Source organism: Haliotis rufescens, unplaced genomic scaffold, assembly GCF_023055435.1.
Source record: "Haliotis rufescens isolate VD_foot unplaced genomic scaffold, xgHalRufe1.0.p SCAF_1, whole genome shotgun sequence".
Lineage (NCBI taxonomy): Eukaryota > Metazoa > Mollusca > Gastropoda > Lepetellida > Haliotidae > Haliotis > Haliotis rufescens.
In genome coordinates, this window is record NW_025963779.1 from 22,295,832 (window position 1) to 22,310,462 (window position 14,631).

A 14,631-nucleotide genomic window follows, 5' to 3' on the forward strand; every position below is an offset into this window, starting at 1 on the left:
TGCAGGCTAAAATATGTCAATACTAGTGTCCGTGATTACTTAAATGTACGAAGATAAAATCGCAGAAAAAAACAATAAAATGTTTAAATGTTTTCAAATCGTTACATTGTTTTTTGTAAATTATGTATGATGCAAATGGATGCTATGTTCAGTTGTTTTTTGTGTTCATGTGTACAGCGGTTATGGTGAGAAAGGAGTTTGCTACCCTCATCGACCACCTTACAGCCACGGCATACTCCAAGATACAACAAGGGATCTGATTCAAGGATTTTCGTTATTGTGTTGTAGCAATGCATCGGTTCCAACCATCTTTAGCAAATGATACATTTCGATATATCCTCCAATGAGTATTTTAATATATGTCATAGCGTATAGCCATATGTAAATTGACTGGTGTTTACTTGAAAATACAAACAAACAAGAAACATAAAAACAGGTCATTTCAAATTTCTGAAATAAAATGTTTTCGGGATTACAAACTGGATAATCTTTAACACAGTTTGGAGTCATGATCAACCTTAAATGAATAATTAATCATTAATTAAGCTTACTCACTTACATACATTTAAATTATCCCTAAATGGAGTCACTTTACCCATTTCTCGATAATCTTTGAATTACGAATAATTACAAACTGAACCTTTCCCACGTTTTGTTAAACAATATTTTATAGATGTATAAAAGTGGCCCTATTGATACACTTGCTGCAATAAAATAAACGTTGGCGATAAAGTGTTTCTTAAAATTTGAGAAAATTGTGTCCCGTCCAGTTAGGCATTAGCTTGTTTAATGCCATAAGTGAGGGGTTTAACACACCCATACCTGTCCTGTTATATTAAGATAAATTCAACCATACCAATTTCCCGATAGCGAAGCCCAGTGGGATATTCAACATTCCAATTTTAGTTTTATCCGAACACTATTTTTTTCACTAAAAGCTTCAACTTAACACTGTGATGCTATCACGAGTTTCACGGATCGCCCCTCCCTCTTCACTACGCTCAGCGCTGTTTCTCGCCGGTAGAGGGCGGGGCTACGCTTTTGTGTGACAGTTTGGCGCCAGTATGCCGCTTGATCGGCATAAATTAAGGAACTCAACCGATAGGCTCCAGGACGAAAACGAGGCACTCGACGGAAATTAATGAGCTCTTACGCACGTGTATGATAGATGTAAACAGGTTCCAATCGGGTGTCATTCCGCAACACAAACAAGTGCACGAGAGACGGTCTTGGAAGCAGGCGACATCTGCTAGGCACGAGCAGACGACACTGTTGAAGATTATATTTATCTGAAATTGACTTTTATCGAAAGTTTTAGATTTGATTATCGTAACTTTCTGATATTGTTAGCGCTTAAGCGTATGGCTGACTTCTCAGTAGAAATTACTATCAGTATATATAGATATGTATAAAGTCAAGCTTGAACGTGTTTAAGAATTTATCTAGAAGTGCTACAAGTTTGTTATCGTTAGATGTTACAAGCAGACGACAACACCAGACGACAATTGGTCACAACACGTGGAACGACTGGAGCAGACGACACATTTCAGGTAAGATTTTTAAAACTCTTTTCCCTCCCACAAGTAACCTTTCCTGAATGTGTAGTGTTGGTGTAAGTAAGTCTGTTTAATTATTTCCGATTTAAAAGTATTCCTCTTATAACAAGTATCCAGGGCGCCGGCACAGCGTATTTAACGGAAATGGGAAATCGGTAAATTATTTATTTCTTCTAACGTTGCGCTTTCGTCAAATTCGTGTACTTATCGTAACACCGATGGGTTTTGTCATGAGTAATTATCTTTCTCAAAGATACATTATCCGATAATGATAATCAGTATCTGTTTACTAACGTGGTGTGATACGTCCTGTATTTACAACCTGTTCGCAAGCCATTCAACATGTTTTGTATGGACTAACCAGTGGCAGTGCGTTGTTGTTACGTTTGACTTAACCTTCTGTACCCACTGTGGATACTCGCGGGTTGGATGTTGTTGATGATGTCGTATGCCCACGTGGAGGATGGAAAAACACACGAAGTAACAGGTCTGTCTGAGTTACATTAATTAATTATATGTTGACGTTTTTCCTCTGGGCTGGTTTTAGCTTCACCGTCGGCAGACATTTGAGGAGAATATGTAGTACTTGTGTTAATTGCTTAACATATTCTCATATGCGCATATTTCTCGTATATATTACATCTGTTTGGTGTAATGATGGTTGTGTCGATGAAACTTTGATCATGAACGAAGTAATTTATATTTATAGTATATATTTCAAATATTTGAAATATTATAGGTAGAAAGTGTCTTGAATCTTGTATAAGACATATTTCTGAATAAATTAATAAGTTTGTACTTGTAATAAGAACAAATAAGAATTGTTATACTTATGCAATATGTCATCGTAATCAACTCGTATGAATGAAAACATGTTTTAGTTAGAGATATAGTTAAATATAAACTGAACGAAACTAAACAAAAACATATCCAGCGTTCCGAAATGAGGTTGATGTGATTTGATTCGCTTTAACCAACTCATTTCTCCCCCTCGTCCCATTTCAATTCTTCATTGCCCCTTATCCCATTCCACTTCTCGATCCCCCTCAATTACTGCAGTCGGAGTCATCCATTTCTTCCCAACCCTATCAATACACACACACACAATCGCCCGACCCATCCCTCTTACCCTTTGCTCTTCACCCGACCCCCTTGCCCGACCCCTCACTCCTAGCCCGACCCCCCATCCCCATCCATCCGCCCTCGAGGCAGTTTGTAAATGGATCACATTCATGTTACGACTCCGTGTTAATAATGTCATGCACAAAGTCATAACACCATAATGACGTGTCGCCAGTTGAGGCTGGGAAACGTTTATGTTCATAAACAAACAACAGTTAGATATGTATCTCAAGGTGTTTATCGCTTTAACCAAAATGTATCCTACGGTAGTTAAATGAAAACGTTTGATGTTGTATGCCACCATTATAAATGTTTAACATTTAAAATAAATAAGTTAAATGCAATTTAAACCTCTGTGTCTGTAATAAGCCATTGAACACACCAAACAGCTAAATACAATTAACTATGGATACGTTTTACTGTGTATATATTTTACTTATTGAATATTTCCAGTATACTTGAACATTTGTGTTGTGTGGCATGGTATATCGGGTAGAGACTATGTATATGTTTATACCTCATCTAAGAATATTATACATACACATATGATAATACTTAGTTGAATATGCTTTTATCCTAGTTCGAGTCGTGATATGGTTAAATCGTAATATATTCACTCGATCAACGACAGATAATGTGAGGAAAATCACATTTTACCGATTTCAAAAACTTATAATACTTAGCTGTGAAAGAGAACAAAGTTTGTTTATAGCTTCTTGTTTCTATTACAATGGCCATGGGAAGAATAAACGTTTCTTCTTTGCAGGGATTCTTTCACGTTAATAGAGTGTTCCATTATAATTCAGTAGATGTACAATTCAATTTGGGAAACGTCATCTTGAATAGGCAGTGATTTATGTTTGTTCCAGTATTGTAATGATAGAGAACCACATATCCGCTTTAGTAATTGCAAACATGTGCGAATTCCTCAAGAAACTACAACATGTTCTTTGGATTAAGTATCTTTGATTAGAATCTTTACTGCAAAATGATAGAGGATCGTTTTCTTTGTCTCAAGGATGTAAATACGTGTGGCTAATTCTTTATAACAACCTGCTGTGGTTGCTAATATTCGTCGAACGACTTATATCGAGTTATCATGTCTGACCGCGGCCCTCTCTTGGATCTGATTACCGTCGAGATTAGGAGGGGCAAAGGGGAGAAGTCTCCACATTTCAAGGAATTAAATCAGTCAAAACATTGTCCGTACGCCTTGTAGAACGATTATCTTACCTCGAGCCTGACTTCTCCGTAGGCTCGCTATGAGCAGGCGGACAGCCTCCGACTCGCGCTGTAATATCATGCCACATATTGTCAATATTTACTTTACCTACGACGTGTCATAATTTGTGACGAGAAATATTTATTTCTGTTTAGCCGCAGGCTCATCTCAACATCTCGCGCAGCGCGTGAACACTTCTCGTTAAAATCCCGTGAGAGGTTTTGGCAGGAATGACTGGTTTGAGAATTGGGCAATATGTTCTCCTGGTTCAACACTTCCGGGTGCATGGCGAGCGTGTCAGCGGAGAGATGTTTTACAAAACCAGCCTAAGTAATTTCGACAGTAACCTCGTCTTTGCCACATCGTGAGTGTTTATAGCTTCGCTGGTATACATTTGCCTTCCCAGAAGACATTTCGGCTCCATGCAGCGCCGGCTCTTTGATCTCTCTCGTGCATCTCTCATGCTTCAAACTGTCGTCTGCTACACTTAAAACAGTCACGTGATCGCTATGACAGGTGCATGCCAGGCGAATGGAGGCAGGACTTTTTGATGAGTTCGATGTAGTGAATGAAGAAGACGTACAGAACGAAGTAACGCTCACATTTATAGAAGTAGTGTCCATAAAGATGTCATCACAGGTTGGTTAAGCTCTGTTAACGAGAACGCGTAAGCACCAGGCAAGTATCGCAACAACGTCATACCGTCAAAATTTTAGTTAATTCTTCGTTTTTATGCACCATAAAAAGGTCATAAGTAGAGCAAATATGCAACGAGGGAAAATATATCCGCCTTTTAGACATATAAGTTGTCAGCAAAGAAACGAGCGATCTATCGCCAAGGGAAATGGAAACAAATTTCCTCTCCTTCATATCACTGTGTTTTTAGGCGTCATGTGTTCGTAAGCGCGTAATGTTATGACTGCACCAACCTTCATAGTAATATGTTAATAAAATTTGAAAAATAGATATAGAGTAAGACATGTTTATCGGCGCCAATTTTACAATTGGCTACATTGCCGGCATTGCTCAAGGAGTTTTCAGGGCGAAAACCTATGCCTCGACATGGACCTACTCACAGCGACAATTGCGATACTGATAGCGCAAAGCCTTAAGTATACAATATTTTCGACTTTCATTTAAAAAAATATCATAATGAATAAAATACAAGCAAAACAAAGACGGACGACAGATGTTGGGTGTAATCACAAGATGTTCCAATAAAATTCCCACATCTGTGACGGTAATGAACAAAAATCTGCGTAGAAAATGTCCTATGATCTACATATATGCATCATACATTATGACTCAGTGTGTCAGTATTCCCATCCCACTCCTACTTTGATATGCTGATATTATTTCACGTACGATATCTCAATACCGTCGACCATTGACAGCTACGAAATTATTAATTGTAAAGACGATGTATTATATAATCACATTTGAATAACTTTTCCTTCATAGAAACCCTTAGTCTCTCTTACAGAGCACAACGCATATATTTTATATGACATTCGCCCCATTCATCTTTCATCCTCGTCTCAGCTCTAGCTCAAACATGTTGGGTATCACAACTCTCTGTTAAGCTTCAATAAGTACAGTGTTTAAAAACACACAATTTTAATGTTCCAAGTTTACCATATTACAAGAGAGAGTGACTAAAATAGTTAAAGATATATGGAAAATATTCACACTTGCCCTCAGAGCTTAGTGTTAACATTTCTAGACAGACATGACAGCCTAGTTAGATTTGATCTCGTCCATCTAAATATAATAACTGATATGTATTAGGACAGAATAGGTGATTATATTATTTTAAATGATGTATATTGTTTTATTTTTAAGCTGAAAAATTTCAAAATATATAAACAGACAGAATATACGATTCGAATAATCACTCAATCAGCAACAGGAATAAGAACGATTTTGAAGATATACAATTTTCATTTATTGCTTAACAAAGTTCAAAATATTGGAACTATGTCACAAGATCGGGGGACTAAGAGACTTGAATTGTTACAAGTCCACCTAACGTGTAACTTGGTTGAGACGCTGCTATTTCTACCTCCACACACCACATGGGTAAAAGTGGGGAAGTAATACGGGTGTATACACCCGCATGTCGGGTCAAGAACTGTTTGGTCACAGTTTCTCAATGGGAATGGCAACATTTCACATTTTCTCACGACTGGGTCTGAAATGTTCGGGTCACCCAAACACACCCACTGCGCACCTGTATCACCACAACAGCCCATCACAGACCTCCTCCGTGTTCTCACCTAACTGCCAGCACGCATATACGTCTCGTGTTTTTGCAGAACATTGATGAACTACAGAGGCATATTGACGGTCCGGTTTTGGTTGGGTGTGGGAACATATTAACAAACACATGTAGATTGTTTCTTTGATATCACTTGACAAATGTATGAAATTATTTTAACATTTCCAACATGATAATAAACATTGGCTTATGGAAAAGAAAGTTATGTAAAAATGGGAAAATAACGGAATAATATAGGTAACACTGTTATATTGTTAACATTCTCGTGCATGGTTAACTTTTATTTCGTTAGAAGATGTATTCATCAGTCGCCGCAGTCGACAGGGAAGCATTGACAAGAAAAGGTATATTTAGAGGCGGGTATGAGGTATTCTGATTTTTCAAAAGTTATTTTAATTATTCTATCCCCGCCTGAAGGCGATATAAGTTTAGGCCAAAATCGCCAACTTTAGGACATTCGGGCCAGTGGTTCCTCACGACGGTGTGAGGGATAATGCCTCTTTAACTGTTATGGGAGGGAAATTTTTCCGTCGTGTGACGCATGTGTTAAATATTAGATAGGTGTAACATTCGGTTTGAGTTACTGATTGCAGATCCTGATCAAAACGATGCAGAAAGTTTTAAATACCTCCGCTTTAACGTTCCACGGGTCTCTTTGTTGCCGTCAGATAACGCCAACGCTGACGTAAAGTAACGCAAGACATGATCAGTTGCTATTTCACCGACACACTGTGAGCGGCCAGCGATGGTCCAGTAATTAACCATGATAACGAACTGACGGGGGATGCGTGAAAATAAATGGAAACCACGTGTATCGGAGACAGTTTGGGTAACTAATTACATGCTAAGAGTCTGACGACCACTCAAGGTACAGCGACAGACTTGGCCACTCGCTTCTTTGCAGGAGACCGTTTCGCCGTTTATTTTGCCAATTCTTGTAGAGTCATACTTGGGATTAACACTGTTATTGTAACATAAATATACAATTGTATAATGTTTATAAACATATGGTGTCACCATTCCATTAGAGTAAATTGGTGTCCGGAGTTTTGTCCTGGAGAAAGTCCACCCTTTCCTTGACCACCCGATGTCTTGATTCTCACGGCGCTGACTCGCATGAGAGGTGACTTGTATTAGATTAAAATTTGATCCATGAAATCTTTTATTAGCCATGAAGTCTTTGGAACATGTTATATTGTGTTACCGTCTTGTCCTTAAGATAAATTCCACGTTGATAGCAACCGATCTAGATTTGCTCAGAGACGTAGAATACGAAATGTTCGGCAATCATTTAGTTTGTCTTACAGTCCCTGATACAAATATATATCAAATACAGCCCATGCAAGTCTATAATGTTTGGCAAGACTAGATCACTGCAGTATCTGAAAATGAAGAGAGTCACTGGGCTCCTTTTTATTATATTTTTAGTAAGATAACTGAACTACTGTTTTTTTCTGTACGATATGTTCATTTCAGAGACTAGATGTTAGTCTAGGCAATCATTGTGCAGTACGTTTATTTCAACCTTGTTTACAAGTGAGAATTAGCTTTGTACCCTTGACGCTGGAGAATACAATTCAATATTAAACAAGAATTAATTGTGGTACATACAGTTTCTTTAAACTGGTTCAGGGAGTGGAAGGATGAAGGATTGTTGATTGTCGTGTCATAGTTATGTCCCTTGGTTTGGTCAAATGTGAACTCACCCTTATTTCATGTCGTTACCTGGATAAACGCGATCTAGCGTTTAATTTATAAAGGTTTATAGTTGGGTGCTTGATAAAAATCCAGTGATTGTCTTATTTATTTGCGATATCTCAAAACTGATAATGTGTTGTTGTTTTCATTGTTGTATTATATTCATGCTGTAAGGTTTTACTGTCGAATAAAACCATGGAGCTATTTCATGCGAACACGCTTCGCTCGTTTAGATGCACCTATCACAATGGCAGCCAAAGTTGTAATCTATTTTCTTGCACATTGACGTCAGCAAAATGGCTTCGTCAAAATACTAATTAACGAAATATAATCCGCCGTTGTATCACTGTGCAATATTTACACAACTTAAGCAAACCAAATTAAAACTGTTTCCCTTCGGTGATTGTTAAGTTGGTAAATTCTAAATTTATCAGGTGGATGTCAGTGCGCTGTTGCAGCAGTATAACGCCGCGCTGTGGTGGAGGTAGTTCCCACACAGACCAAACTGTCTACCCTCTCACAGAGAGACCGACGCACTTAGACCTTCCCATCATTCTACAAAGAGACATTTGTACCTCCCGACGTTGGAGAGTCTGAACCATTTCGTTCCTCCGAGGCTGAAGAGGTGTCTGCGAGTGTGTTTAGGAGAGAGACAATTTTGAACATTCTGTGCACTTGTTTGCGAAGTGTCAGAGTAGACCGAATGTGTAAATTAACTATCTGACACAAGACAGGTTGGAGGGGGGACCAGCGTTCTTCTGCACTCACGGCGGGAGGTGACCCCCTCCCAGAGGTTTCAAGAAGTTGAGGGAATTACTAACTCTTTAGTTTCGTGGGAACATGTATATTGTATACCACCTTTGTATAATGTCAGTATTTACAGGCGCTAAAACGTGGGAACTGTGTACATTCACACTTCATACTAATTTGGTTAATTTATCGTGTTAAGAACTACTTCTTTTGTAACTAAGAAGGTCCTTTGAATTGACTCTTCGAAGCTACATATCCTCGAGGACCGAAAACCGAAGCTGATGAATATATCTCGAGTCATTATCGCACTGATTCCAAGATTCAAAGCCTTTATTTATGCAGAGCAATGTATGTTTCCCCTTCAACCATCATTCGCGGGTCCCCTTCTTGTGGCATAAACATTTAAACATTTGAAAATATTATAAGTGATCGTATATACTACCCGTAAGCGTATTACAAAACTATAACCATCTCATTTCATGATAGTTTTTCAACAACAAAAAGCACCACTGCCATTGACACCATTGTACCGTTGTTCCACGACTTCAACTCTATTGTGATCACAAAATGCATTCCTTCTTTTAAAACAGTTCAACGGTGATACCGAGGTCCTTAAATATAATCTGTAACCAATTTTGAGTTTCGCAGAAGATGTGAACAAGAACACAAGTCGTTGCGCAATTTACACTTAGATATGGTAGAGTAACGTTATGTTTCCACACACCATCCTGTAAATTTTAATGACGAGCATGTATGCCGCTACCCCTCGCGGCGAGCTGGGGGGAACAGTTGGTCACTGCGTACGAAACTACGGTACAGAATGATGATTAGCATTGTCGCCTTGTTTAGTTTCGTACAGGTTAACTACAAAAATTTGGCACGGAAATTGGCTTGCAGCGATTAGCTTATTAAGCTATTTGACACTCCACTGCGGATCAGGCTTGAAATTTTGCCATCCTAGCATCATGCGCTTTTCCCAGTTTCTAACCAGGTTCGTTGGGGGTCATTCTTGGTGGGATCTCGCCATTGGGAACCTTTCACGCCTTCTCAATGCCTAGATTAAGATAATTTCGTTGGTAGGGAGGGTCATATTAGCAGAGTAAAGTTACCCTCATTTCTGGTATACTGTCTATATTACCTCTCCTCAATTCCAACTTGCCGGAATAATTTGAGGGTTTTCTATAACAATTTCCCCCTTCATAATCATGTGCCCTTTCAGTGGGAGGATCATCCAGGATAGCTCGCATAGCCCGTGGATTTGAGGGGGTTAGTGTTGACGCATTTATATTGTGGAGATACCAGATAAGTCGTGGTTATAGCGTGTCGGCTCAGTTTAGACTGGTACCATCTCCTCGATATTCGTGTAATCGTTCAAATGGTTAACCACCCCTGAATGTTTGCATAGGGTGTCATGGGTCTGGTTGGTAACGATGAACCGGTGCATCGAGACATTACTCTCAACGAAAACCCTTCATTCTTTATCGATTCGTAGTTCATTATGTTGAATCTTATAGATACCTTAGACTATGGTTGAATGAGAACCTAGACATGAAAAAGACCGTTAGAGAATTGTATAAATCCCTGTCATCTTTAATTACAAAATTTAATGTAGCTGGAAGTTTGTCATATCCTGTTTTTTAAGAAACTGTATGAAAATCTTGTTAACCAGTTTTGTTTTATGGATCGGGGATTTGGAATATAAATACTTATAAAGAAGTAAATCTTTTACAAAACAAAGCTTGCAAATATTTCCTTGGCGTCACTCAGCGTTCTTCTAATGTGTCTTCGAACGGAGATATGGGTTTCATATCACCAGATGTTGAATAACACATACACATTTTTAGACTCTACAGAAAGCTTAGTGATGATACTGAAATACCGTTACGGTTTAAACAAGAAAATAGTTAATATATCTAAACATTATAAAAAATACGTGGAGAAATAGAATTATAAAACATTGCCTGAAATAATAACCTTAAGCACATTTTAACTCCGCCCCAAACAAGAAATATAAAATGTTGAAAATATCAGAGATATTCTCACTGAAGGTGATAATGAAAGATGGAGCAGAGAATTGTGGGATGACCGAAATAATGGCAATATGGTAATATGCTTAGACCTTGGAATGTTGTTGAATCGTATCTTTTTAATATAAAATATAGGGACCACAGTCGAATTTTAGCTTTGATTTGATGTCGATCTTTACCCCTTGACAAAGAAACTGGACGTTTTAATAACGACCAACCCATCTTCTTGATAGAATTTGCCCACAATGTTTTAAACAGTTTAATAACAGAATTATTGCAGATGAATTACATTTTTTAATATCATGTCCTTTTAATGAAGATTGAAGACAAGCAGGTTTTTTTAAATATTGTATGTTATTAAATCCCACCTTTACATATCTGACTGAGTTTAACAAATTTATATTTAGTCAGAAAAAGTCTTATCAGCAAGCACACTTGTATAAACGAAAACAATTCATAAACATTATATTTACTATGTATATTACCATGTATAATACTGTTTGTACAGCATACTCACAGTAACCTTTTATGTGTTATGTATATATGCATTTATTGTTTTATTGTGTCTCATTTCACCTTAGTAGCCAAACGACTTAAAGACAATGTGGTTGATGACGGAAACATTAGACCACATTATCCGTTGACTCAATAATCCTCTGCAAATGCCAGATGTTAACCAGTTGTAATGTAAAGACTACAGGTGATAGTTACTACAACGATCATATTTCTGGAAATGTTGTATCAAGATTTTATTATTCACCATGTTTGTCAATAATTGTCCCGGCTAAATGTCTAAGAGGTGTTAGGGGTTATTTTGAAGACTATTAAATATCAATTTGTCTTTCTCAAAACCTTAATCAAAGAAGCGAGTTTGATGTTCCATGGGAACCGCCAATCTGAACTTTCATCAAACTATTGGCAAGGGATTTGATTCACTTTTATATCTGCCCATGCATTCATGCAACATACCCATGCAGAATTAGCTTCTTTTAATGTTCTGAGTTCCAACTTTTGAAGAACTCCCTTGCCCTTTGTCCGCACCCTCGGGCAGGCACCAGCACCCCAGGGGATCGAAGACTCTGATAACGCTATTACTATCACTCACACCGTAATTGGGCGACAAAACTCTCATAGGATCTCGCTTCATCGCACCTGCCGTGGACCTATTATGTAAACAGTCGACAGTCGACGTCAGTTTAATTATCTGATGTTGGTTAATTAAGAGAAATGAGTACGATAAGATGAGAGGGGTCTTGCACGGGTTCACTCAGCCTTAAATTGCCGCCGTTTGGACGAGCGCAGGGGGATATCATGTCGCTCGTGCTGGCCAGGATACCATCATTACGTCATGACGTCACAAAACGTGCAACTCAGGCATGAGAAACAACTGACCGCTCGCTGGGAACTGACGACAGATGAAGAAAATCACGCTGATGTGACGTCATCGACGGTTCTGTTCAGTGTTACTGTCCTGCTCACAATAGCTGTCCAGAACTTGGCATTTACCTTAACGTTTGCCATCCGCTCGTTACTGGAGTGTGTTGTTGAATATGGGAGACTGCAAGGATCGCTTTTACCGCCGTGTGTTTCCTGTGTAACTGCAGACAATGGCAGACACAAGTAAACATACCAATCATCATTTGAAACTTATAGAAACGTACCAATGAATCCTCAATGACATTATTATTTCCAATCACGTAAGCTTTACGTTTATATTATTGAGGAAGTTAGTCTGTTTGTGAATGCTAAGAATTGTATAATGCTTTGAAATTACGGCTGAAGTACAATCAAAGAACGATCCAAATCCACGTCGACGTTATTCTCATTCTCACGAGGGACTGTCAAATTGTACAGAGGATGTCCTCATACATTTACACCAATATTATAAGAATGAAAGCTTCGTGTCCGTACATGTGAAGATGGTAATACTTCCGTTTCTGTATTGTGGTATAAGGTAATTCCTTAAGGCGGATGTAAGACACAACCATTACCACAGCAAGTATTGTGTATATCAAAAGGTTATACTTTCTGGGTGTTCATTAATTAGAACCCGTTAAATATGTCCAATCCATCAAGGAAATATGTGTAATAGTCATTTATGGGCACACTTACTTGAATCTGTTTGGGCTTTTAAGATATGTTTTGTGGTTTTCCTATCCATTACAAAAAAAGGGGGGAAATATTATTTTCATACCTGTAATGTCTAAGATATTATTTTCACAACGATCCTTGGCCCAGACCTACAGTCTAACCAGCATAAATCACCCCCCTCCGAGTCCACTCGACTTCAAGCCCAGCATAGCACGACTTCAAGTGACCGGAAAATGTAATAACCTCTCCCCTGAAGCGTGGTACTAAATGTAACAATAACCGCTCCCTGTGTGCCTTCATGCTGGGCTGGGGTTCTTCTCTTGCTGCCAGAACCACGGGGCTTGCAGTGTACATATCTGTTTACCTTACATCGTAAATAAAGGAATCTAAAGTGAAACCCATGGTTCAATAGAACATCTCACTGACTCACGTTGTAGCCACGCTAACTATTCCTTCTAATGTTGCATGTATGCTGATGTTCTTGGGTTAATATGTTCACGGACATTCTACTATGGAACTAAAGTGTCTATTCTTCATTTAGCAGGACACATGCCATGCATGTACCTTCTTCATACACCCTTATCTAGATGTGTCTGTCCTGTCCCTCAAGGTTTGTTAGCACCATACCCGTGCTAGTGGGTTTCATGTCTCAGACCTGCATCACTTCGGGCTTTCCTCTCACATCAAGCTGACACAACGTGATATAACTGGAATACTGTTCAAAGCGGCGTTAAGCCCAGATCACTCACTCACTTAGAGGCCATGTCCATTACATATTTTAATCTTTGTGTGAACGTTCTAAAATATTTTGAATTGATGTTAAAACAAAATGTTAACTGATTTTAAATTTAAGAAGATTTCCAGAAGAGACAAAGCTCTAAAACCATGTTTGGTCAGAGGAAGTTATCGACCTAAACTTGTCCTTCAGGTCCGGTCATTCACGGAAGCCTATGAGGTGTTACTGCGTGTACATTACGATATCGTTGCACTAAAAAGTGCATACACGTGTTCCATGCTCTATGACGCACGTCTACAACTTCCATCACTCTTCGTATATCAGCTGCGTTCATCTCCCGAGTGGCATTCTTCCCAATCCTTTCGTTTAATGACTCAATAAATTTTATAAATCAATGGTGTCATCAAATATTTCCACTCTGTGCTCCTCCAGACCTAATTAAACCCCGCAGCACCTGTCGATACGAGCCTATAAAACACTCGCTCAAACTGTCGCTGCTTGTTCAGCAAGAACACGTCATGACCCCTCTTGGTATTTTGTCGGGCAAAACGCCCCCCACAGTGTAGCCCCAACTCCACCGACACTGCATCACAATGCAGCCACGTGTCCTTTGCCATTGCCACCAACCACCCACCCTCACACTGGCACACCCTTGCACCTAGGCCCCATACCCATTGCCACTACCCTCACACTGAACCCACCATCCAATCGACACCCCCTCCCACTGAAGCACCAAACCCATCGACACCCTTTACACTGAAGCCCCATTCCCATCGACACCCCTCACACTGAATCAACCATCCTTCACACTGAAGCCCCGATCCCTATCGTCATCCACCCGAACCCCTCCCTCCTCCATTTTAAAGCCCCGACCCCCGAACCCTATTGACATCCCTCTCACGCTGTAGCACCGACCCCTTCGTCCTCGCCCAAAACACATTCAACCTCATTCCCACTCTTTACTTTGAGTTGGGCTTCCTCCCGTTAACTATCATTTGTTATCTTAAATTTTAAGCCCATTTCGGGCTACTATAACCTTTGAAACCAAAATCAAAATTAAACTGATGTCAACGGCTTTTTCTTCCTCCTCATCCCCCTCTCTGTCCCAACCCCCGACTTTATCTGTGTACGATAGAGGTCTGAAGTGCGCC

At 39.2% G+C, this 14,631-nt stretch overlaps 1 protein-coding gene across 2 annotated transcripts in view; it reads left to right on the forward strand.

The window, feature by feature from the left end:
• The first annotated feature begins 1,137 nt into the window (after positions 1-1,137).
• Positions 1,138-14,631, forward strand: part of LOC124114585 (transcription factor GATA-4-like) — a 44,895-nt gene continuing 31,401 nt past the window's right edge. Inside the window, exon 1 of one of the 2 annotated variants that reach the window (XM_046475210.2) lies at positions 1,138-1,550. The gene's annotated coding sequence lies outside the window, so the exon portion shown is untranslated. Of the gene's footprint in view, positions 1,551-1,899; positions 2,044-14,631 lie in introns of those variants that run through there. The other variant, XM_046475212.2, reaches the window with a different exon arrangement.